We start from the raw sequence: 24,883 nt of genomic DNA on the forward strand, positions 1-24,883 counted from the left end.
CGAGCTAAGATGGCTTCTTGTTTCCTTCTTCATTGGTCACTGTAGCTCAACTGCTGGCTCTGCTCCCAGAAAGGACAAATGATCTAGCTGAAGCTCCAGTCCTTGAACACACAGCAGAAGCTCCACCTCTCAAGCACAGAGCCAAAGCTCCACCGTCCCTTAAGTACAAAGTCAGATGCACAGCCTTAAACACAAGGCCTCAAGCAGAGGAATCAGTTCCTTAGACACCAGAACAACCCCAAAGCCTTAACAACACACTTACCACCATATAAACAAATCCCCAACCTCTAAACAACAAGAAATAAACAAACACTCAACTTTCTACTACACTCTAAGAAACAAGGTATTGTCTCAAGCGAAGATGGCTTCCTGCTTCCTTCTTCTTCGGCCGCTGGAGCTCAGCTGTTGTCTCCACCCCCAGACAGGACAGATGACCTTGCTGAAGCTTCACCCCTTGAAAACATGGCAGAAGAAAGCCTCCCAAGGCAGTTCACAGAATAAAATCATAAAATAAAACATAGTTAATTCAAACAGTATTTAAGATAACCACAAGAATGTACCATTTAGCAGAGTATGAAGGATTTTAAAAGAACACTGAAAGGCAGTCTGGAATAACTAGGACCTTTTTTGCTCCAGCCGGCTTTTAAAAGTTTGATGTATTACTGTAAACTAAACTGTTTCTAATTGCTTTTATCTTTTTATGTAGATGTTTACATTATTTTGCCGACCAAGGGCAAGATGGATGGATGGCATCCTTGAAGTGACTGGACTGACCTTGAAGGAGCTGGGGGTGGTGACGGCCGACAGGGAGCTCTGGCGTGGACTGGTCCATGAGGTCACGAAGAGTCGGAGACGACTGAACGAATGAACAACAACTTACATTATTTTAATATTGTAAGTATTACTTACTTTTTATGTGCTTTTAACTTCATTCATTGTTCCTGTTTTAAATTATAAGCTGCCTTGAGTCCCAAGAATTCTTGGGAAGCTGCTGATAGTTGAAAGAAAGAGGTGCGTGGTGTCTTGTTGCTGCTCACTGCAAACACAATGGAAAGGTAGCTGGATGTTATTTCTCTTTATGTATCCATAAAGAATATCTGTACGGATGTGTAGTCATCCTTTTAAATGCCAGACTGGCCACATGTACTGTCTAGACTAGAAATGGACAAGCTGACAGGTTCAAGGGATAAAGCAGTACTGAACAAAATATCCTCAGAGGGCAAGGTTGCAGAAGTCGCTGGAAGAGCTGGAGATACAGTTATAGTGTGAACACAAGACGTGTTACCTCTTTGCCTCCCATTAAAAACATAAAGTTGGAAGAGACCACAAGGCCCATCCTGTCCAACTCACTGCCATGCAGAAATACATAATCAAAGTATGGTCATATTGCTAATTCCCAAACATATTACTGTGTGATATTCTGTCTTCCATCTCTTCTTTACAGTTCATATCTTTCTAAAATCCCTTCTGGATTTTATCTCTTTCGGGAATGTTGTTATTCTTTGTTTTTTTAAAAGATGGAGAACATAGTAACACAATCTGTGAGTAGATAATTAACAACTTTTGCATATATACATTCTATATATTAAAGTATTCCTGTATTATCAATTCATCTTCTTTACAAAACTAATTATTCTCATTCCATTTTTATCCCTCCCTCCTCTACCTTCTCCACCACATTTTCCTCTATGTCTTTATCCTTAACCATGAACACTTTTTAAAAAAAATCTTTGTACAATATCTATATCGGCTTCACAATCTTCTATCCATTTCATATAAAAATCTCCCATTTCTCATTAATTTCTTCTGTTTTTATCCTCGTGTGTACCTGCCCAAGCTACACATAGTATAATGTCCAATTGTATTTGCTCAAATAAACAGTTATTCCAGTTTCACAAATTCCATTTTTTTCATCTCTCCATCCCCAGGCTATTATTGCCTTTCCTGCTATAATAATAATAATAATAATAATAATAATAATAATAATAATAATAAATAAATAAAACTTTATTTATATACCGCTCCATCTCCCCGAGGGGACTCAGAAAACATACAGAGTAAAAACAACATAACCATAAGATTAACAAACAAAATATAAGCATAAAAATTGTCACCATAACACACATATATTAAAAGCAATCATGCCTGTTCAAGGCAATTAAAAATTTAAAAGGCTGGGCCAAGATTTGTACAAGCCCAAACATTTTAGGTGACCCGGGAATTAAGTGAAATGCTATGGCAGGCAACAATAATATTAGGTACAGGTCTGTGGCTGTTCATTCCAGGGCCGATTAGAGGAAAGAATCTGGGTAACTGATAGGAAGAATAAGGCCGTATTAGACAATGTGTGGGGCTGAGTTAGAACTGGTCATTTTCAAAGGCTTGTTGAAACCACCAGGTCTTTATGCTCTTACGAAAGGAGGGGAGGGATGGGGCCTGTCTTATTTCCCTTGGAAGGGCATTCCAGAGACGGGGGGCCATCACTGAGAAGGTTCTCTCTCTCATCCCCACCAACCGTGCTAGTGGGACTGAGAGGAGGGCCTCCCCAGAAGATCTTAGAGCTCCTGCCTGTTCATAGAAGGAGATGCAATCGTGGGGATAGGTGGGGCCCGGGCCGTTTAGGGCTTTATAGGTCATGACCTGCTCCTTGAATTTGGCTCGGCAACTTATCGGCAGACATTGAAGCTGTTTTAATAGGGGTGTTGTATTCTTAGAGCACAGGTTGCCACCCAATACCCCAGACAGCCCCACGACTGACCAAGAGGACCTCTGTCTTGTCTGGATTAAGCTTCAACCTGTTAGCCCTCATCCAGTCCATCACAGCCATCAGACACTGGTTCAGGGTCTGGGAGGCTTCCTTGGAATTCGGTGGAAATGAGTAGTAGAGTTGGGTGTCATCTGCGTACAGATGGCACCCAACTCCAAAACTCTGGATAACCTCACCCAGTGGTTTCATGTAGATATTGAAAAGCATGGGGAATAGAATGGAACCTTGCGGGACCCCACAGGTCAAAGGCCACGGGTCCGAGCAGGTATCCCCCAGCTTCATCAACTGGGAGTGACCCTCCAGGAAGGAGCGGAGACACTGCAGTGCAATACCCCCAAGACCCATTTCGGAGAGCCGGCCCAGAAGGATACCATGGTCGATGATATCGAAAGCCTCTGAGATATCCAGGAGAACCAACAGGGACACACTCACCCTGTCAAGCTCTCTTCAGAGGTCATCCACCAAGGCGACCAAAGCTGTCTCAGTACCATGGCCAGGTTTAAAACCAGACTGTGATGGATCTAGATAGTCGGTGTCATCCAGGAATCCCTGGAGTTGGGAGGTAACCACCTGCTTTAGAAACTTGCCCAAGAAAGGGAGGTTAGAAATTGGCAGGTAGTTATTTAGGACCGAGGAATCTAGGGATGCCTTTCTGAGTAAAGTTTTCACAATTGCACTTTTCAGGCCAGATGGAATATGTCCCTGTTCCAATGTGGCATTTATAATCTTTAAGATCCACTCGGCCAACCCCCCACTGGCAAGTTTGATTAGCCAGGAAGGGCAAGGGTCCAGGGCACAAGTGGTTGCTCTCACCTCTCCAAGAACCCTGTCCACGTCATCAGGCTGAACAGGTTGAAGTGAATTCATCAAAACCGGACAGACAGGTACCTTGGTTACATCCATGGACACTGCATCAAAACCGGTGTCTAATTTGGAACGCAGTTGAGTGACTTTATCTGCATAATGATGTGCGAACTCACTAGAAGCATTGCTTTGAATAAATCTTGATTCTTTCCACCCATGTTTTTTGTTTCCTATTATTCCCATTAACATACATTCCATGTTTACCTGGATTGGCATTTTAAGTAATTTCTCCATGTGTTATTATCTTATCCCAAAAAGTTGTTACATTTAGACATTCCCACCACATATGTGCATACCAACCTTTTTCTACTTTACAATGCTAACATATTGGGCTTGGTCCTGTTCTCATATTTGTTAGCTGGGCTGGTTTCTTATACCATTTCCATATACATTTTCTTTCTAACTCTATGTATTTTTCCAATTTCATTTTCTTAATCCCCTTCTTTATTTTTCTCTATAGTTTTTTTTTTAGGGCTCTTCCTTCTGTCATGTATTTTGTAGTGTTCTTACTATATATTCATCATCTTTTATCATCATTTGTATATTTCTCCTACTAATCCTTCCTTTACTTTCTGTCCTTTTGTTAGTCTACTTTTCAATTTACTATTTTGGTCTAAACATTCCCCATATTTCCCGTTTAAGTTTATTGTATAAGCCTAATACTTTTATCCAATTTTAGTGCTAATTTTCTGGAGTCTCTCATTTTTTAAATTCTTGCCTCTAGGTTACTTGTAAATACCCCAAATTTTCCATCTCTCCTGTTTACTGTATTTTCTATTCTAGACAATTTTTCTTTTTCTCCTAACCTACTTTCTAGTAGCAGTTTTAATTGAAATGCTTCATAATATAATTCCAGGTTTGGTATCCCCCGTTCTAATTTTTCCTCGTGTGTATAGTATACTTTATTTGAGATTCTAGATTCATTCTCACTCGAGACCCACTCTCTAATGGTCCTGTTCCAGGTTTTAATTTGTCTTTGAGTGATTTGTAATGGGAGGACCTGGAATAAGTACATTAGTTTTGGGATTAAAAACATTTAGTAGGTTTTATTTTACTGAAAATACTTAGATTCTTTTCCTGTGTCCTTTCATGATCTTAAGGACATTCTTCCATGCCTCTTTATAATTACTTTTCATAATCTTTTCTGTGTTTTTTTGTATTATCGCTCCCAAGTATTTTGTTTACCCATACCGATTCCTGTTATTTTATCTATTTCTATTTTTAATCAGTTTACTTCAAAATACATACCTTCTGATTTCTTTATGTTTACTCCCAATCCCATATTTCTTTCATAACTCCACAGTATGATCTTTCATTCTCTTATTCCTTCTAAAGAGTTAGCTAATATCACTAAGAGGTCATTGGCAAAAAGATTGAGTTTAATGTCTTTCTGACCAAATTTACATCCCTGTATCCTTACACTATATCTTATTCTATCTGCTAATACTTCTATACCTAACACAAAGAGAAATTGTGAAAGAGGACACCCTTGTCTTACTCCTCTTTGGACTCGAAATTTCCCTGATGTTCCTTCATTTTTTTCTTATTATGGCTGTTCTTTTTCTGTACAACTCCACAGTTACATTTATATATAAATCTCCTACTCAGAATTTCTTCATAACCTCCCATAGTAACTCATGGTTTATTGAGCCAAATGCCTTATGCAGATCTAATCTGAGGAAAGCTAAATTATTTCTTTGTTTATGTTCCATTACATTCAGTATATTTCTAATTGGATGCATATATATCTACCTTTAAGAAATCCATATTGATCTGTTTTTATTAATTTGGGTAGCATCTTTTCTAATCTATTGGCTAAAAGTTTTCACAAATATTTTATAGTCCTGATTTAATAGTCTAATTGGCCTATAAGATCCTGTTTTCTTTGGTCTTTCTATGGTTTCAAGATAACTATGATTACTACTTTCCTCTATGTATCAGGTGCTTTTCCTCCTTCTAATATATTTTTGAATAAAATATGCAACTCAGGGCTCAGTATTTTTTGAATTCCTTGTAGAATTCCCCTGTATATCCGTCTATTCCTGGATATTTGGCTGAGTAATTTTTTATTACTTCCTTTATTTCTTTAATTAAAATCTCAGAGTTTAATAATTATTTCTCTTCCTCTCCTAATAATAATAATAATAATAATAATAATAATAATAATAATAATAATAGCTTTATTTGTATCTCTCCAGGGGGACTCAGGGTAGATTCCAACAACATAAGGCAAACTTTCAATGCCTATACAAAAATAATTACAAATATAAATACATTAAAAGACCACCCCGTCCCAAAATAACCAATGCATATCATTTTAAACGCCCATAAATCAAGTTTACATCCACATATCAAATCAAATTAAACAAACAACCCACTTAAAATTAATTTAAATTAAATCTAATATAAAAAATAGGACCTTATTAGTGTTGAATTACATGTGAGTTTATTATTTTGCCTTTTGATGACCTCGATCCTCTGTTTTTCCTTCCTATCTCTTAAATATTTTGCTAACCTTTTCATTGGATTTATATTGGGTCTTTGGAATTTGTTTTTTTCCTAATTTGTCTCTCTTCCACATTGTTTAAAAATCTAATTCTTCTAATTGTCCTTTCATCTTATTTGATCTTGGGTTTGTACATTGAATTTAACCCGTTGTTAATTTTGTAAGGCTTCCAGTTCTTTATTTTTCTTTTCCTCTCCCTAAGATATTCCTCTTTTCTTATTTTTTTTCTAACAAGATAAGGTGGCCTTTTATTACTGCTTTAGCTGTGTCCCATATTGTGCTCCTCAAAACTGAGCCCTTGTTGTTTTAGTTAAAATATTTGTATTTGGACCATGCATCTGTATGTTTCTATCTTTAATTCATTTGATTATTCGGAGCCCCCGGTGGCGCAGTGGGTTAAAGCCCTGTGCCAGCAGGACTGAAGACTGACAGGTCACAGGTTCGAATCCAGGGAGAGGCGGATGAGCTCCCTCTATCAGCTCCAGCTCCTCATGTGGGGACATGAGAGAAGCCTCCCACAAGGATGATAAAACATCAAAATCATCCGGGCATCCCCTGGGCAATGTCCTTGCAGGCGACCAATTCTCTCACAACAGGATGCTCCTGACACAAAAAAAGAATTCATTTGATTCCCTTATAAAAATCTATACATGTGTATTTTTATGTCTGTTCAAATAGTATGTGGGATTAGCCTTTTTATTGGCTATCTCAAATACATCTCTTAATCCCCATCTGCCTATTTGTGTTATGTTGGCTTATATCCAAGTTAAAATCCCCTGTTAAGATAGTTTCTCCCTCATAGAAAATTTGGAGTATCCTCATAATTTTTCTCAAGAATTGTATCTGATTTTTGTTTGGAGAATAGATATTTGCTATCATATTTTTTTATTCTATATTTTAGTTTTTAGAAATGCATATCTGCCTTCCCTGCCTTTGATTTGGTCCAGAATCTCTACATTTAGATTTCGCCCCCCATTAAGATTGCAGTTCCTCTAACTTTTTTGGTCCCTTCAGCTTCAACTACTATCACCCGCAAGTTAGAGTTTAAAAGTGGCTGTTTATCTGATCTGGTTCTGTGTGTTTCCTGAAGACGTAAAATATGAGCCCCTACTGCCCTAGCTAGTTTCTCTAGTTTGTATTTTTAAAAATTTGAACCCAGTCCATTTGCATTTAAAGATATCATAGCACACCTCCCCCCCCCCCCCCACAGCATACCTTATTTTGTGTTCATGGAAGTTCTCTTTATTTCTAATTTTGTGGTTTGCCCCTACCTCCTGTAAGGCAGACAGATTAAGTTTGGGAGAAATCCTCCCTGTCTCTCATACATCTGACTCTTGCATTTCCAGAGTTTCACCCTCCTCTCCCTTGCTTCCTTAAACATTATTTAACAAACTGTATGTGTTTTCAGCCCAGCCATTCAGACTGCCTTTTCCTTCAATTCTTTCAAATTATCCTAATTAATGTAGAATATATGACTTATACCACATTTAACATATTTCTAATCATTTAGTTCCCCTCTTGATCCCTTCTGCTGGCTTCTTTTTGCAGAGCAAGTTTTCCATACTCTGAGAAGAGTTTTCTTCTGAGTCCTCCTCCACGCTGCTTTGTAGATCTTGGGATCCTGCTTCTGTTTCAATTCCCAGCTGCCCCATCAGCCTCTCTCATTCTTCCAGATTTCTTGCTCTATACCTCCTCTTATCCTTGAAGATAATGATTGTCGAAGGATACCCTCAAGAGAATCTAATTCCTTTTTCAAATAGTCTCTTGGTAAAGGGAGCCATTTTCTTCCTTTCTTGAACAGTCTCTGAAGAGAAATCTTGTTTCACTATAATCTTACTGTCCTTAAACAAGTCATTTATCTTCTTGAGCTCCCTGTAAATAAGATATTTCATACTCTCTATTGTAAAAACAACAATTATCTCTCTCAGATGTCCAACACTCCCATCTGGTCTATAAATCCTATGAACGTGCTCAATGTCTGTCTCATTAATTGGAATATTTAAACTTGTAAGACAGTTTACCAGATTTTTTTTTTCAACATCCTTCACCTGCACATTCTCAGGGATTCCACATAGTTTCAGATTATAGCTTTTTAATCCATCCTGTTGAGCTAACCATCTTGTCAGTTGATTTATTTTTGGTTTCATTTTCCTCCAATTTCTTCTGAGCTGCAAGGGGAGCTTTTCCCCCACATGAGTTTCTTCCTCTCTCCTTAATTTCATTCTGAAGCAGTCAAATATTGCTTCTAATGATCCGCTCCATTGTCTTTAGAGAGTCATTAATTTCTTTACTCAACTCTCGGAGACTGGATGCCATCTTTGTATCTTCTCAGGGCACCTGGTCAGTTAGAGATTCCTCTATTTTGAGTTATGGACCAGTCCCCCTTAGTAGTCTTCCTGACCTTTTTGGTGCCCTGCATGAACAGATAGCAGAGCTATCTGGCTGAGCTGTAAATCCAGAGTTTTGGGGAGAGGAGGTTATAGAAACATCTTGTTACTCTTGACGCATGTGCACAAGTCTGTGTTCTTTGGGACCTTCTCCAGACCACAAAGAAGACACAAATGAGAGGTGAAACTAACCACATGTCTTTGGGATCAGTCAAATCTCACACAAAATCTCAGATGCTGGCAGAATATACTAAGCAAATTGTAAATAGACCATTATTTTTTTTTTACTGATAAACTACCTGACACAGTTTGCTTCCATTTCAGTTGGTCCAATTGCCTCCCTCAACCTACAATATGTTACTAATTTTAAGGCAAAATGCTTAAGACAATAACACAAGCTTCCTGCTATCATGTGCCATTTCCATGATATGGAACTAACTGTCATGGTTACTGGTGGCTTTGCATAGCTAGTGGCATTGCATGATTGTAACACCATGGCCATTCAAAGCTGCACTTCAAAATGGGAGATAGGTGTAACTCCATCCTCCCTACAGGTAAAACCTAGAGTGCCAATTGTACATTTTCTGGTGACCCCCCCCCCCCCCAAATTGCATTGAGGAAACCATGGCAGATGCCACCACAGAAGCACCTGGATCTACTGCACAAGACTAGGTCCTGGAGCCATAGTGGGTCCGGGGGCAATTGATTGACTTTGCTTATCAATAGATCCTGACAGCTTTATTGCATGGATGGCACAGATTAGCAATGTTATGTGGTAGAATCTTTCATCAAAGGTGGCAGTCCTGCTACTGCACCAATTTGCCACCTCCATGCAATAACGTGTTTTGTGTGCCTCAGCACACCACATCTTCAGAAATAGCCTGGCAGAGTTAGCTTGAAGACTATGAAGATGAATTCTATATAAATCTTCAGCACTAATACTTTTTCCTGGATTACCTCATTGCTTTTTGTTTGTAGGAAAGCTGCTCTTAGAAGCAATGAAAGGGAACAAGAGAGGGCACATGTAAGGCTTATGTTTGCATCTCTTGTGCATTCTATTTAGTGTAGAAAATAGGGAATCAGGACCCTCTCCTGGATGCTGTGTGTTAACCGAGTAGACACAAGTCAAGTAAGGTTTTATGTGAAAAATGAGATAGGTACTTTGTATTTTCCTTTTAGACATAGAAAGAAGGAGGGCAGGGCTCTTGGGACTTTTTGGTAGAGTAGGTGAGGTTGAGTTAAAGATGATCCAAGACATTTTGGAAGTAAAAAGGGCAAGACATGGCTTGTTTATAATTTGATGTTTGATGAGTTCCTTCCAGCAGCTTGATGGGTCTTATCAGTTTTGTTTCCACAGACTCTGCTGGAGTTAGACTTTTGTCCTCTGATTTTTCTGTTCATGTTCACACATTAGGGAAATGGTTTGTAGAGTTGCAGGGAAGGTCTCCTGTATATGCTTTATGAAGTACTAGATGATGTTAACAAATTAAAATAACAGACAAGCGGCTTGTTATGGTGTGTTTTCAGTTAAATGTTAGCTTTAGTTTCATAAGTGCCAAGACGGTTAGTTCAAGCTAGTGTACAGCCACTGAATCAAGGTGAATTTGACAAATGAATGACTTCTGGTCAAAATGGCACAATGAGTAACAGAACTGTGTAATACCTGCTTGTTTTTTTTGTCTTTTTGTCTTGGTTTATGTTCTGTGCACCCCCATCAGTTTTAATCACGATAAATCAACACTTTAACAAATTCTATTGATTCAGTGGATCAACTCCAGTTAGTCCCATAGATTTTAGACTGAGGTCTCCTCCCTGGTTTACTGCTTTCACTGATTTTTTTAAACTGGGAGAGAAAAATGCTTTCTGTCTAACATTATCATACAGCTATTCAAAGCATATCATTCTGCCCACACAAAAGTTACTGAATAGATCGGGAAGTCTCCTTATTGTTCTCTTTTCAGAACTACTCTTACATTCTTTAAGGCCTATGGAAAGCAAACATAAAATTTTAGAATGCTATACCAGATTAAAAATAGCCAAAGTTATTGTTATTTTTGGGTAAATCTGAGGTTAATATGCATTTTAGATATTTTGATTTGTTGAAATTTAATCCAGGGGTGTTGAAAGTGTGAGGTTGTGATACTCCAACCCACTCTTATGGACCCTGAAGCCTTGCTCCAGTGCCCCTCCAATCCCTTGAACCCTTCCATTATTTATATTTTGAGTGCAAAATCATCTGAAAATCACAAATGTATTCTAAAGTGCAAACAAAACACCAGATCCCTCAGAATCTCGATACATTATTTGTTTTTCCTCCAATATGGAAGAAGAAGGTGACAAAATATCATTTGAAGCAGAAATTGAGAGACAAAAGAAGGTATTAAGGGATTCAGCTACAATAGGAATCTGGAGGAAATTGGGCCTTATGCCACACTCTCACATAGAAACATAGTGGGAGGGATAAATTCTCCTCTTTTTTAAATTTTATGGATGAGTGTGTCTACATATATCTTGTTTTTTCTTTGGATAGTGTAGAACACATTATCTGGCATATAGATAGTGTATGACCTAGTACATGATCTAACTGATACAATCCAACATTTTGCAGCAAGAGAATACATAGTTTAGCACAACAGAAACCACTTCCATTTTTCACTGATGCAGTCCTTGTTGGGCTTGTAAATGGATTGTTTCTTTATGGAGTCCACTTTATGATAAAGAGAAATGTTGACTGCCCTATATCCCAGGGGAATTAATGGAACTCTAAGACTGCAGCGTCTTCACCCAAGAGCTGAATTTAGTGAGATTTATTCCCAAGTGATTGTGAACAAAATTGAGGATAAGGGACTTAACCTTATCTTGACTTTATGTATTACCCCTCACCCTTCAAGTTGGGAACTTTGTTGGATTTTTTTTATATCTGTGTATTCAGAACTATAGTCAAAAAGAAAAAAATATTTTGCACAGACACATAGAAGGTTTGTTACTACTTTGTTCCCCCCCCCCCCCTTTGTAGTCAGGCAACTAATAGAGACAAATAACCCCTCTAACACATACTCATTTTACCTCTAGAGTGTTGTAAATCAAATACTCTCTGCCTGACTGATACATTTTTGCCTAAGTAGAAATCTGCTCTTACTGTACTGAAGGTGGGCAGAATAAGCTGGCAGGTGCTTAAGATTTCAGTAAAGATAAAAAATAAGGATAAACTCTGAAGTATGCTTGTCTTGATAATGTTGATCTTCAGCATGGAGGCACATGTTGAAGGGGACTTTCCCTCCCCTGTAACTCAGGCTACTTAGCTTTTTATATGATTGAATAGTAATAGTAGTGGTAATAAAAAGAATTGCTTTGATTAAACAGGACCATAAAACTCTACACTGCATTCTTGCAGAGTATAGAAATTTCCACCATTCTATTGACTAGATTTTTGGGGGCTGAGGGTGTGTGAATCACCCAAGGTCACCCAGCAGGTTTCCATAGCTGAGCAGGAAATTGAACCTTGTTTAAGGAGTCGTAGTCCAGTGGTCAAGCCACTACTTCACACTGTCTCTCGTATACGGAAACTAGTACAGGTTAAGTATCCCTTATCTAAAATGCTTAGAATTACTGTACGTAATGAAATATCATAATGGGACCCATGTTTGAACAATAAATTCATTTATGTTCCATATATATCTTATACATATAGCCTGAAGGTAATTGTTTTACAATGTAAAAAACAACCCACTCACCTCCCAACAGAAAGGCCAAACATGTGGCTGGAAGGGAGCTTTTGAATCCCCCCGTCAATGAGACCAATGTTCTCTGGAGACTGGCATCACCTCCATTCTGCAGAGGGGAGGGGCTTAAGGAAGCCTTCTGCCATTAGTCCCTCCCCTCTGCATTCAATCTGTCAGCACAACCCACCCTCCCATTCTCTGTTCAATATGAGTTAATACTGGTCGCACTAGGGCTGGGTAGAATTTTTTCCCCTCCTTAAAGAGTGTTTTTGCCTACCCCATATTGAAGGTGTTGGGAGTAAGGAATTTAAAGAGATGGACCTGTCATAACTAAGTGTCACTGGCAAGAAGGGGGGGGGAGGGAGAACATGGATAGGTGTGTACCTTGGCACCCCTCCATTTTCGGGTGTAGGTGGACTTTTGGGTCAACCTCTATAGCTTCTGTGGATTGAGCGGCTCCCCAAAATATCTCCTTTGGGGCTTACCTGGGGGGTGTACCTATCTCTTATTGGGTTCTGTAGCTTGGGAGGGTGGTCTCCAGGGACAGCTTTCCAGTAATGACTGGCTGGGATAGCAAACCATCAATGTGGAGTGCCCCCAGGGTCAGGTGCTTCATCCATTGGTTACCTTGGCAGGTAGTCAGAGAATGATACCTGGCCTCACACCATTGCCCATGTTACAGTGCTTCCCTCACAACTAGTTACTTAGTTCAATTACCTGTTTTAAATAAGTCAATAAATGGCCAATAATAATAATAATAATAATAATAATAATAATAATAAACTGTTTAAAGTGCAAAAGACAGAGGGAATACTGTAAAAACACAATCCAGAGCAGAAGAGAAAACTGGCAAAAGAAGGCACTCCATGGACAGTTTCTGGCAAAAATTGAGAGCCAAATAGACAAAGAAAAAACAGGGCTGTGGCCCACAAATGGAACTCTGAAAAAAGCAATGGAGGGCCTGATTCTGGCAGCCCAAGAACAAGCCATACGAACCAATGCCATCAAAGTCAGAATTAAAAAGTTGACAACAGATCCCAAATGTAGACTCTGCAAGGAAGCAGATGAAACAATATATCACATCCTCAGCTGCTGTAGGAAGATCTACAAGCAGAGGCATAACACCATTGCTAGATGATTTATTGGAACTTGTGTCACAAATGCCATCTGCCTGCAACAAAGAACTGGTGGGATCACAAGCCAGAAAGAGTTACAGAGAATGAACACGCCAAACTCCTCTGGGACTTCCAGATTCAGACAGACAGAGTTTTGTAGCATAACACTCCTGACCTCACAATTGTGTTAAAAAGCAAAGTATGGATCGTCAATGTCGCAATCCCAGGTGACAGCAGGATTGCAAAGAAACAACTGGAGAAGCTGACACGTTATGAGGATTTAAAGAACTGCAAAGACTCTGGCACAAGCCAGTCAAAGTGGTCCCAGTGGTGATTGGTACACTGGGTGCAGTTCCTAAAGTCCTTGGCCTGCATTTAAACATAATCGGTGCTGACAAAATTACTATCTGCTAGCTGCAGAAGACCACCTTACTGGGATCTGCACATATTATTTGCTGATACATCACACAGTCCTAGACATTTCGGAAGTGTCTGACGTGTGATCCAATTCAACAGCCAGCAGAGTGTCTGCTGTGGACTCATCCTGTTGTGTTTCAAATAATAATAATAATGATCTTTATTTGTATACTGCCCTATCTCCCTGAAGGGACTCAGGGTGGTTTCCAATATATAAGGCAAAACATTCAATTGTCAAGAAGAAAATCATATAGACAGATTTTTTAAAAATCATAAAATATAAAAATCCTGGTAAAACACAACAATAAAAATTTAAACCGATTGCAATTATAACTCCATCAAACAAGGTTCAACAAAACCCATGGCCAGGAGATGTGTCACATTATTTCTTCATATCTTGTTTCTGGTCTTTTTATTTTATGGTGGGGATTCAAAGTGCATGGAACAAAGTTTATGTGAATTGGACTACCAGAAAGCAAAGGTGTCATTATCCCACTCTCTTCTGGTCAATTTTTGAGTATTTCGGAATTCCAGATATGGGATGTTCAACCCGTGCCATTTAATGAGAGCCTCAAAAAGCAGAATGCAGCTCTGCTGTTGCCCATAGATTTGAGATTCTGCCTTCACTGCCATTTTTTTAACACAAAATACAATATTTTTTAGATTTTGAACTATTCGAGAATGTGTCACACTCAAGGATTCTACAGCCCTTGGGAATATATATAAAAGGACTGCTTGTGGGTGCAGTTCTGTCTTTCTCCTTTCACTGCTAGTTTTAGTTTAGAACTATTGGTATCTTAGGATGAAGTTATTGTTTCTTGACAAGATCATTGTAAAATAAAGAAATAAGGGGGAAAGTGGTTATTCCACTGATGGGTTGGGCATGTTAATAATGAAAAAAGAATTTTGACAGAACTTTGTGAATGGAAAAAAAACAAGCTCTTTGAAGGTAGCTAGCCTTACCCCCCATCAATTTTAGATAACAGATGGATATGACTTAAGATGTCATGTATATAAATGCAATAATATTATACTTTTAATGACACGTAAGTTGAAGACAACTGACAAGAATAAATTAACTTTCTCTTTTGATGTAATAGATGGTAACCTTTTTCTAGGAGTCAAATTCGCCATGAAACTGCTTAAAGAAAGAATTATAACAATGCTCATAAAAGTATGCATGATTAGGCAGTCAGGATGGTTCAATAGTTTAGCAATCTCATATTTGTAGTGGGGGTGGAAGATATATCACAACTGCATTGATGGAATGACCATTTTCTCTAATTTGTTTGGGATAAACAAATAACTAGGTGAAAAGTGTAAAAATGAGAGTTATACCTGCAGCATCCCCCTAAACAGTGCTATAGTATACTAGTCAGGCACTTTAGTAGCACCAATATCTACATGCTGCTCATGCCAATGGAGGCTCCCAGTAAACAGCACACACACACACTCCTTGTTTTGGCTGGACTCACTGAGGAAGCAGACATTGGCATTTGCTTGCAGAATTACACAAGGGCAGGTAAGACAGAGTCATTCTGGTGTAGGTAGATTAAGTTTAGAAAAGGCAAAACTGAGGACCTTTTGCATTACACAATTAAATGCTCTATGATTTTGCTTTTAACTGTCATGGCTCCATCTTATGGAATCCTTGTAATTTGTTGGAAACAGAATTTCATAGGATGAAATTGTGGCAGCCCAAGTGGCATCATAGGCCCCATTTAAATTGACCATATAATACATTTTGAAGCTAGCTTCAAACTAGGGCAGCCAGACAACAAACTCACAAAAAAGCATGACGAAGAAAGTCCTTAATGTACATCAGTGCTCTGTGGTTTGTGTAATAACCATCCTGGCCTCAAGCTAGTTTCAGGATGTCCTATGTAGTCTTTTACACAGAAAAGCCACTTTCTTCAATACCAGTTTGAAACTGAATAAAAACGGTAAATATAGATGGGGTCATAGAGCTATAATTATGAAGTGTGAAAGGGCCCCACATCAGGACCTTGGACAGAGCACGGTGAAAAACTGGGTTTGAGTGCTTCCAACCATAAGAAGGGAGTTGTTGTTCATGAAAGTTGTTCACATTACTCCACTATTTTGGCTGTTGACACCAACCCAACATTAAAAGACACTGTTTTATTATGTTATTGTTACTATTTTATTGCATTACCAAGTTATTGTTTAGCATTTTTGCTTGATGTTATCATCTGTTTTGTATGTATTTTATTTTGCCTTATTGTAATTGCTTGGACTTGGCCCCATCTTAGCCACCCTGAGTCCCTTCAAGGAGATGGTGGTGAGGTACAAATAAATTTGTTGTTGTTGTTGTTGTTGTTGTTGTTGTTGTAATGCCTCTTTTTAATCTGATCAATCTGTTAAAACAATAGTTTCCAACATCACATTTTTAAAAGGTGCAAAGGGGATTTGTTGTGTCGTAAACACTATTATCAGTGACACACATGGGAACTCATGTACAAATGTATTTATTTATTTATTTACAACATTTCTACCCCACCCTTCTCAACCCCCGAGGGGGGACTCAGAGTGGCTAACACTGGCAACAATTTGATGCCACAAATATCACAATATAACAATAATATACCACCATAAATACACAATAGATTAAAAACAATAACATTAATTATACAGTCATATAGCCATTTCCCTTATTATCACAATCATATGGTCCAGTTCAATGTCCAAAGTGTCATTATGCCTGCTAGCCAAAAGCCTGATTCCAAAACCATGATTTCAGTTTTTTCTTAAAGGAAAGGAAGGAGGATGCTGCTCTAATCTTGCTGGAGAAAGAATTCCACAAATGGGGGGTCACCACTGAGAAAGCCCCATCCCTCGTCCCCACCAGACATGCTTGTGAGGCTGGTGGGACCGAGAGCAGGGCCTCCCTGGTGGATCTTAAACTATGAGGCAGAACGTAGAGGGAAATATGTTCGGACAAGTAAGCTGGCCCAGAGCTCTATAGGGCTTTAAAGGCCAAGACCAGCACTTTGAATTGTGCTTGGAAATAGACCAGCAGCCAGTGGAGTTGACATAGCAGGGGTGTGATATGTTCCCTGTATGGTGCTCTGGTGAGCAATCTGACTACCACCCATTGGACTAGTTTAAGTTTCCAAACAGTCTACAAAAGCAACCCTACGTAAAGTGCATTGCAGCAATCTATTTGGGGTGTAACCACAGCATGAGTCTTGTGGAGAGAAATTGCTCAAAATCAGCTTTTATGAGAGGAAAGCACACACATTTTTGTGTACAAAACATGTGTCCCCCTTCCAAATTCTAGAAACACAATTTTCTGCAAAAATAAAGTTTTTGCATGAAAAACACAATTTTAAAACAAAACATAAACTATGTATATGCAAAAAGAGTTTCTTTGCATACAATACTCCTTATACATATTTTGGTACAAAATCTTTCTTCTGTTTTATTCTTCTTAACTTCTTTCCTGAGTATTGGGAAATGTATTTCTTTGGGAAATGAGTTATGGAAAACCTTTTTTCCATCCATATTGTATAGTATAGATAGGCTCAAGGCCAATTTTAATAGAGGAAGAATTAAAAGAAGCTGGCATATTCTTCCTGACATATGCAGGCATAATGTAAAATAATTCCTGTGCCTATATCTTTGTTTGGCCATGATCAACATTTCAGTGTATCCATCTGTGATTACTCCTTCTCAAGCCACCTGTCTAACTGGATGCTTATCTTCATGGATGTTGCCTGTTTTTGGTCTAAAACTATCTAGCAGATTGTGATCCCTTTATTTTATAAGTTTTAGATAAACTATTTTATCAGTTTTAGATAAACAATTTTATGCAATGCTTTTGACACAAAATAAAAAAAATCCCCATTGCTGTCTGGTGGCCAGAGAAGTGCACAGGAACACAAAGGATAGCCAGGCAATCAGATAATTCAATTCCTGTAATTACCAGGAGGACAAAATTCATTCTCCTGAATTTCTTAAAGATCCTCCAAGGGTCCAAGAAAATATTCTTCTTTTGCTGACTGCAAGACTGCAGCCATACAGCTTCCTGGCTGCCTTTTTTTCTCTACCTGTCTCTCTGTAGCCACTGAAAGGCCATTCAGAGGCACATCCGAGAAACAAGTAAGTATTCAAGGATATGTCTAGTGCAACATTATGATCCACCAGTGTAATGCAAGGTCTCAACTGTGGTTTTAACAGGAAAATGATCATAGACTCTTGCAGATTTATTAGCTTTCTCATTATGAATTACTTTTATTTTACTCAACTACCAGGTGAGCTTGCAGAGAATTGCACTCAAAAATGAAGGTACTAATTATGCTGAAAGGGTATTTGCTGGCACTGCAGCATTGAGGATTAGGCTCCCAAAGACACAGCATACATATGAGGCTGCACTTTCTCTGTTTTGTGTTCTTAATTAAGATGCTTCAAGAAAATCTAGTGCTCCAGGAGCTGGTGACATCAATTTATTCCGGTTGATTAAAACAAGAAGGGATTGACGGGCACTCAGCCACTCAGGAAATGGGTAATAACAGGGCAAACATGGTTCAATGTATGCATGCATAAAGTGATACGCACAGGGCAAATAAATCTGAATGTCTCATGTGAAAATGGGATGTATGTTGACAGCTAGTGACCAAGAAAATGATATTGGGCTTGTGACAGATGTCTTGATGAAAATGTAAGCATGTGAAAAGTTGTGGCTGTTGTGAAAAAAATACAGTTTACATGACAAGCATATTTAAGAAAAATAAAATGGTTGTCTCAAATAAATCTGAAGCTTTTTGGATCAGAAAAAAGGAAAAATAGAAGATTATGCATATGGTAGAGAAATTCATTTCCCCTCAATGGATCACCCTTTTCTACTATTATGAGAGGAATTTCTATCTAACTTCCTCCTTCATACACATACACAAACACAAACATACCCTTCTCTCTATCTTCCTCAGAGTCACTGAGGTGAAGGGTGGGAGTTTAAGAACAGATAAGAAGCTTCAAAATATGCCACCACAAAACACAATGATAGCCACTAACACAAGATCTTGAAGTGTAAAGATGTATCATCAACAGCTAAAGTTAGGATTGTTTATGCCATTGTATTTCTCAATTCTTGCTGTAAAGCTGGATAGTGAAGAATGCTAATAGGAAGAGAATTAACTCATTTGAAACATGATGCTGAAGATGAGTTCTGTGGCTACTAAGGACTGCTAAAAAGACAATTAAATGGGTCTTAGATCAAATCAAGCCTGAACCTTCCCTAGAAGCCATGATGACTAAACTGTCATACTTTGGCCATTCCATGAGAATACATTGCTCAGTAGAAAGGACATTAATTCTTGGTAAGGCAGGAAGCAGTAAGAAAAGAAGAAAAATTGCAGCCCAGATGGATAAACCCAAACATGTTCCCCAGTCTGCAAAACTTTAATAGAGCTGTTGATGATATCATGACTTAAAAGTTTCTCATTCATAAGTCAAAATAGACTTGATGGTAGTTAATAACAAAAATGGCCAGGAGGGTGCTGTTCCAGCCAAGTCCTGCTTATGATGTCCCACTGACATCTGATGGCAACAGAATTTTGAACTAGCTGGTCCTTTAGTCTAACCCGTTATGCATTTTGTTATGTTGTTAATACTTCTTAAATATGTTTCTGATGGTTTTCTCTTTCTAAAAACTATTTCAGATATAACTGTTATCTTCAAGGTGGTAACCACAAGGTTTCTCAGATAATTTTTATGCACAAACTTCTTTGAAATTAGTTAAAAGCTGCACAGTAGTCATGCATCTCCATTTCATTAGCATCTGTGTAGGAGAACATCCAGAGGTTTGTGCCCACAAGCTTTCAGCAACCTAATTTCTTTAGGACTGCTTTCTATACTTTGGTTAATTATACAGCAAAGGTTTTCTTTCAAGATTCCACTACAGTCGCAAAGTGCAGGATTGTGATGACTCCTTGCTTTACTGCTCTCCAAAGTGGTTAACAACATATTCCAGACAAAATTAACACCAAGAGATTACAACTGCACACCCACTCGGAGAAAAAAAAAACCCAAGACAGAAGAGGTTATACTTAATTAACTATTTACACAAGCAACTTTTTCTGCAATTGGACGTTCTCTAGTGCAGAATGTGGGCCTCACATCTCCTCTTCTATGATGGGCACATTACCTTTGTCCAATTGCTAGCCTATTTTTCACCAGCATGTTAACCACTGGCTGGCTATGCATCCTAATAGATCACCCCTGGGCACAATTGCTATCAAAATCTGAGCTTCAAAATGAAACATGTCCAGTAACCTTGTCACACTTCAAAATTATACTCATATGATTCCATTTTAACTGCCATATCTGAGCCCTATGGAACCCTGGGATTTGTAACTTGGTAAGCCATCTGACTGATGATTCTAGATATATTGCTTTTGCCTGCCTTCAAGTCAAATCCAATACTCAAGCCACAATACTAGCTGGTTATATGATAATTCTAAATACTACTATTGGAACTGCGAAACCCAGGATTCCATAGGATGTTGCCATGCAGTTAAAACAGAACCATAAAGCTGTAACTATGTAGTGTGCAAATGTCCTAGGACTGTTCCCATGGGATATTAACTTCTGAGAATATGAGCCCTCTATATCCCAATGAACCTGTCTGGGTACCTCTCTTACTCAATATAATGGGCAGTTTAGGAATGGTTAATTAGAATTCTAAGTCAGAGAGCTTTAGTGTCTGAACATATCTCCCCCTATTAACCATCTCGGAGATTAAGATCATCAAGGGAGGCCCTGCTATTGGTCCTGACTTCTTTACAGGCGTGACTGGTGGGGACGAGGGACAGGGCCTTCTCAGTGGTGGCCCCTAGGCTGTGGAATCCCCTCCCCAGTGACATTAGATCAGCCTTCTCCCTCCTGGCCTTCAGAAGGAAGGTGAAAATGTGGCTTTGGGATTGAATCTTCAGAGAATAATTGTAGTGCAATAATAGGTATGGAATATGTGCAACAGCTACTGGAACAGCCCCAGATTACAATTTATTTATTTATTTATAATTCAAACTTATATGCTGCCACTCCCCTGGGGCTCAGAGCGGCTTACAAGAACAGGCTAAAATTTAACATAATTTAAAAACAATTTAAAACAATTTAAAAACAATTTAAAACAACAATGTCAGAGATCAAAGGCCTGTTGAAATGTAAGATATGTCTTACATGCCCTGCGGAAACCTGATAGGTCCCACAAGGCACGGACTTCAGGTGGCAGAGTATTCCAGAGTGATGGTGCCACTGCTGTAAAGGCTCTGCGTCTGGTTGCTGTTAGATGCAAGGTCTTGACACTGGGAATTTCCAATAGATCTTGGTCCTCAGAACGGAGGGACCTCTGGGGTTGGTAGGGGGTGAGGCGGTCCCTCGGGTACATCAGCCCCAGACCATGCAAGGCCTTAAAGGTGAGTACCATCACTTTGAAAGTGATCCGGTGCTCAATTGGTAACCAATGCAGCTGTAGTAAGATTGGTGTTATGTGGCATCTCATCGGAATTCCTGCAAGAAGCCGAGCAGCTGCATTTTGTACCAACTTGAGCTTCCGGATCACCGACAGAGGAAGGCCAATGTAGAGGGCGTTACAGTAGTCCAGTCTTGAGATGACCGTAGCCTGGATCATCGTAGCTAGGTTGTCCCTGGACAGATAGGGGGCCAGCCGCAGATGAAAAAAGGCGGTTCTGCTAACAGTGGAGACCTGGGCCTCCATCGTCAGCAGAGGGTCCAAAAGGACTCCCAGACTCTTTACCAATGATGACGGGCGTAGCGCCTCGCCATCCAAGGTAGGCAGCTGGATATCCCCACTACCTGGTTGACCCAGCCGTAGGATCTCCATCTTTGCTGGATTCACCCTCAACCTGCTGGCACGCAGCCATCCAGTAATGGCCTCGAGGCACTGATGGAAACATTCGGGTACAGAGTCCGGTCGGCCTTCCATCTTCAGCACAAGCTGAGTGTCATCAGCGTACTGGTAACACTCCAGCCCAAAACCTCGAACCAGCTGAGCAAGTGGTCGCATATAGATGTTAAACAACAGAGGGGAGAGAATGGCCCCCTGAGGAACCTCACAAGATAGATGGGACCTCTCAGAGACCAGGCCTCCCCTCTCCACTCGCTGTCCACGGTTGTGAAGAAAGGAGGACAGCCAAGTTAAAGCTGTCCCCCTGACTCCAACAGCAGCAAGGCGGTGGGTCAAAAGATTGTGGTCGACTGTGTCAAATGCTGCTGTGAGATCTAATAACACAAGCAGCACTGACCCGCCCTGGTCAAGCTGGCATCGAAGGTGATCCGTGATGGAGACCAGCACAGTCTCTGTCCCATGCCCCGCACAGGATCTAGTCCGGCTGTGGAAGGGATCTAGTCCGGCTGTGTCATCTAGCAATTGCTGCAACTGCTTATGGGTGGTATGGTTTTTAATAGTGAATGTAGTATTTTTAAATGTTTGAATGTGCATTAATTTGAGTTTTTAATTTAAATGTTAATTTGAATTGTATGTTGTTTTAAGGCATTGAATAGTTGCCTATATGTAAAGCCACCTTGAGTCTCCTTCAGGGTTGAGAAAGGCAGGGTATAAATAAGGTAAACAAATAAAATAAATTAGTACCTCAACAAACCAGAAACCTCAGAATATCATAGGATGCACTCATGAAAATTAAAATGGATTTGTATTGCATTAATTGTGAAATGTTGATCAAATAACTTATCAGTTTCTCTTATTCCACACTGCTTGCTCCCATTGGAGTTATTTAACAAACATGACATGACCATTTATAGATTTTGGCAAAATCTATAAACAGCAGTTAAAATATGAAAAGAAGGAAGAACAGATGAGTGGTCAAATGTGCACAAAATATAGACAAACAAATAAAACTGGAACAATGGGAGAAGGTCTAGGCAGAAACTATGAATTCTACAAATGGGAAGGCACCTACAAATGTATGAAAAGCACATATCCTAATAGATATCAACTGTATCCACAATAGTACTGGCAAAGCAAAAGAATCCAACTGCAGATTGAGTATCCCTTACAATTTTATCACATGCAAGTCCTCCATTTCCACACACTTCAAAAACAGTTCATAGATGATGTTTCAGCTATGTTGAATTGTTTCAAGGATGTGAAGGAATGGGATTCCTATGGGTGGTCTCCTATGCTCCAATACTTTTACAAAATCATTCTGCGAGAGCCTGGAACAGTTTTTTAAAAAAAACAACGTAATCCTAAGGAATAGTGCAATAGTAAGATATCAACACTTTGCTTTCACTGCATTTTCTCCTTCATAGTAATCTAGGCTTTCAGAATTGCTAGCTTTAAAACATTTTTGTTCCTTTTTGTACCAGCTATTGGAAGTTAGAACGTTGACTTGGATTTCCTCTAGAGAAAGGGGACTGAGAGGGAAAGTGAAGTATACTGGAAGTGGTGTCTGTCTTAAAAATGGTGCCTTGGGTCTCCTTGAAGCGGAAGGTTGAAGCGGGAGAAGGTGACCCTGTGTGCAGCAGCATAAAATTGCATGTCATTGGGAAGGTTAATTTTAATTTCTTGCTCTAGCATGCTATCTGTACATTGAGATTTTTTTTATTTAAAAACCCCTTACAATCTCCCACTTGCAGAATGGAATGATATATTCCTGATAGAGTTTTATTGCTTGATACTGCTATAAACTAGTTCTTATTCTGAAGTTTGATGAAGGTTTTTTTTCACTTCCTTCCATAAATCTTTAAATTCAAGTTTGTATTTGGAAATGACATTTTTCCTTTTGCTAGCTGTCAATCATCTTAAGAGTTTAGTTCTTTGTGGAAGACAGACAATAGAGATCATTGAGGACTGCAGGTATGAAAAAGAGAAGGAGTAAAACAGGTAAGAGAGAGAAGCAGCCAATGTTTTTTTTTATTTGTGGTATCCTTGATCACATCCTTCAGGCTTTGTCCTTAATTAAGGACCTTGACAAATAAAACCAGTACCTCAAGTGTTCTTCATATGTCCCAAGTACTTTTTCAGAAAGCTACTCAACAAGTATCGGATGATTAGAGTTATAGTCATAGGCTTTTAGCATCAGAATGATTATGTTTCAGCATCACTCTAGGTCTCTTCAAAGCTGGGGGGCTCATTGGTTATTTTAAAGGACATTTTTATCATGGCAGTCAAAATTATTCTTAGTCAATCATGATGGTACACCATGGTAGTTTCCCAGTTGTAACCAAGCGCAGAAATATAGAGTGATATATAACATCCCAGGTAGTGTTGGAAAATGACTGGTCATTATTCTTAGTTATCCTTTATCCCCCCCCCCCCTTGTGGTCCTCTCCCTCATTTTTGTGATAAACAAGCTCTGTCAACTGTGGATGGAACCAAATAACCTTATCCATTCATCATACTAATTTGGCTTAATGAACACAGGCCTAAAGCTGGAAGAGTTGTTGTCTACTCAGTATATTATTGGAGCATCGCTCCTTAAGATAATTAGTACAGCCTGCAATTATTAGGTCTGTTAGGTACTGCATTTATTGTAAAGATTTAGTGCTAGAAAATGCCCCTCCTTGAAATGGTTGCAGAGTTCAAGAAAAACTGCATTTGGCAGTCTCAAATTCATATCCAGAGTTAATAAATGCAGGATTAAATATCTTTTATTTCATGCCATACTTAATCAAGGAGAACTGATTTACTGGAACACCATTCAGTTTTATGGAGTTAAATGGGGTGGATTAGAAACAGAACAATAACAATCCCACCCTTGGGATCAGGACCCGCAGCCAGAAATTGCAGGCAAAATCCATTTTTTTGAAAGAGTACCATTCCCTTTTCCCCTGCAGCTACCAATCGAGAAGCTAGAGGAGTGTGAAGAGAAAGACAGCTGTTGCAACAAGAATTTCTGGGAATCCATTTTAGATGCGGCAAAGGAAAACTTGATCTACCCCCTCCCTTTTGTTGTTAAAGTGCTCCAATCTGGTCCCTAACAGTTCTTTTGCAGGAGGAGAGTAATGCATAACAGTGCTACTTTTAACAAATCACTTCCTTTTTCTCTTTATAGTAAATTAAAAGTTCAAGTGGGCAATTTGGGAGATAAAGTCTCACATATATC

At 39.1% G+C, this 24,883-nt stretch overlaps 1 long non-coding RNA gene across 1 annotated transcript in view; it reads left to right on the plus strand.

The window, feature by feature from the left end:
* The window catches only part of LOC132769994 (uncharacterized), a 241,654-nt gene that overhangs the window by 81,320 nt on the left and 135,451 nt on the right, over nucleotides 1-24,883 (plus strand). Inside the window, exon 2 of the long non-coding RNA XR_009630969.2 lies at nucleotides 707-894. This is a non-coding gene — a long non-coding RNA (uncharacterized lncRNA). The remainder of the gene's footprint in view (nucleotides 1-706; nucleotides 895-24,883) is intronic.

The sequence above is a fragment of the Anolis sagrei genome, chromosome 3, assembly GCF_037176765.1.
Source record: "Anolis sagrei isolate rAnoSag1 chromosome 3, rAnoSag1.mat, whole genome shotgun sequence".
NCBI lineage: Eukaryota > Metazoa > Chordata > Lepidosauria > Squamata > Dactyloidae > Anolis > Anolis sagrei.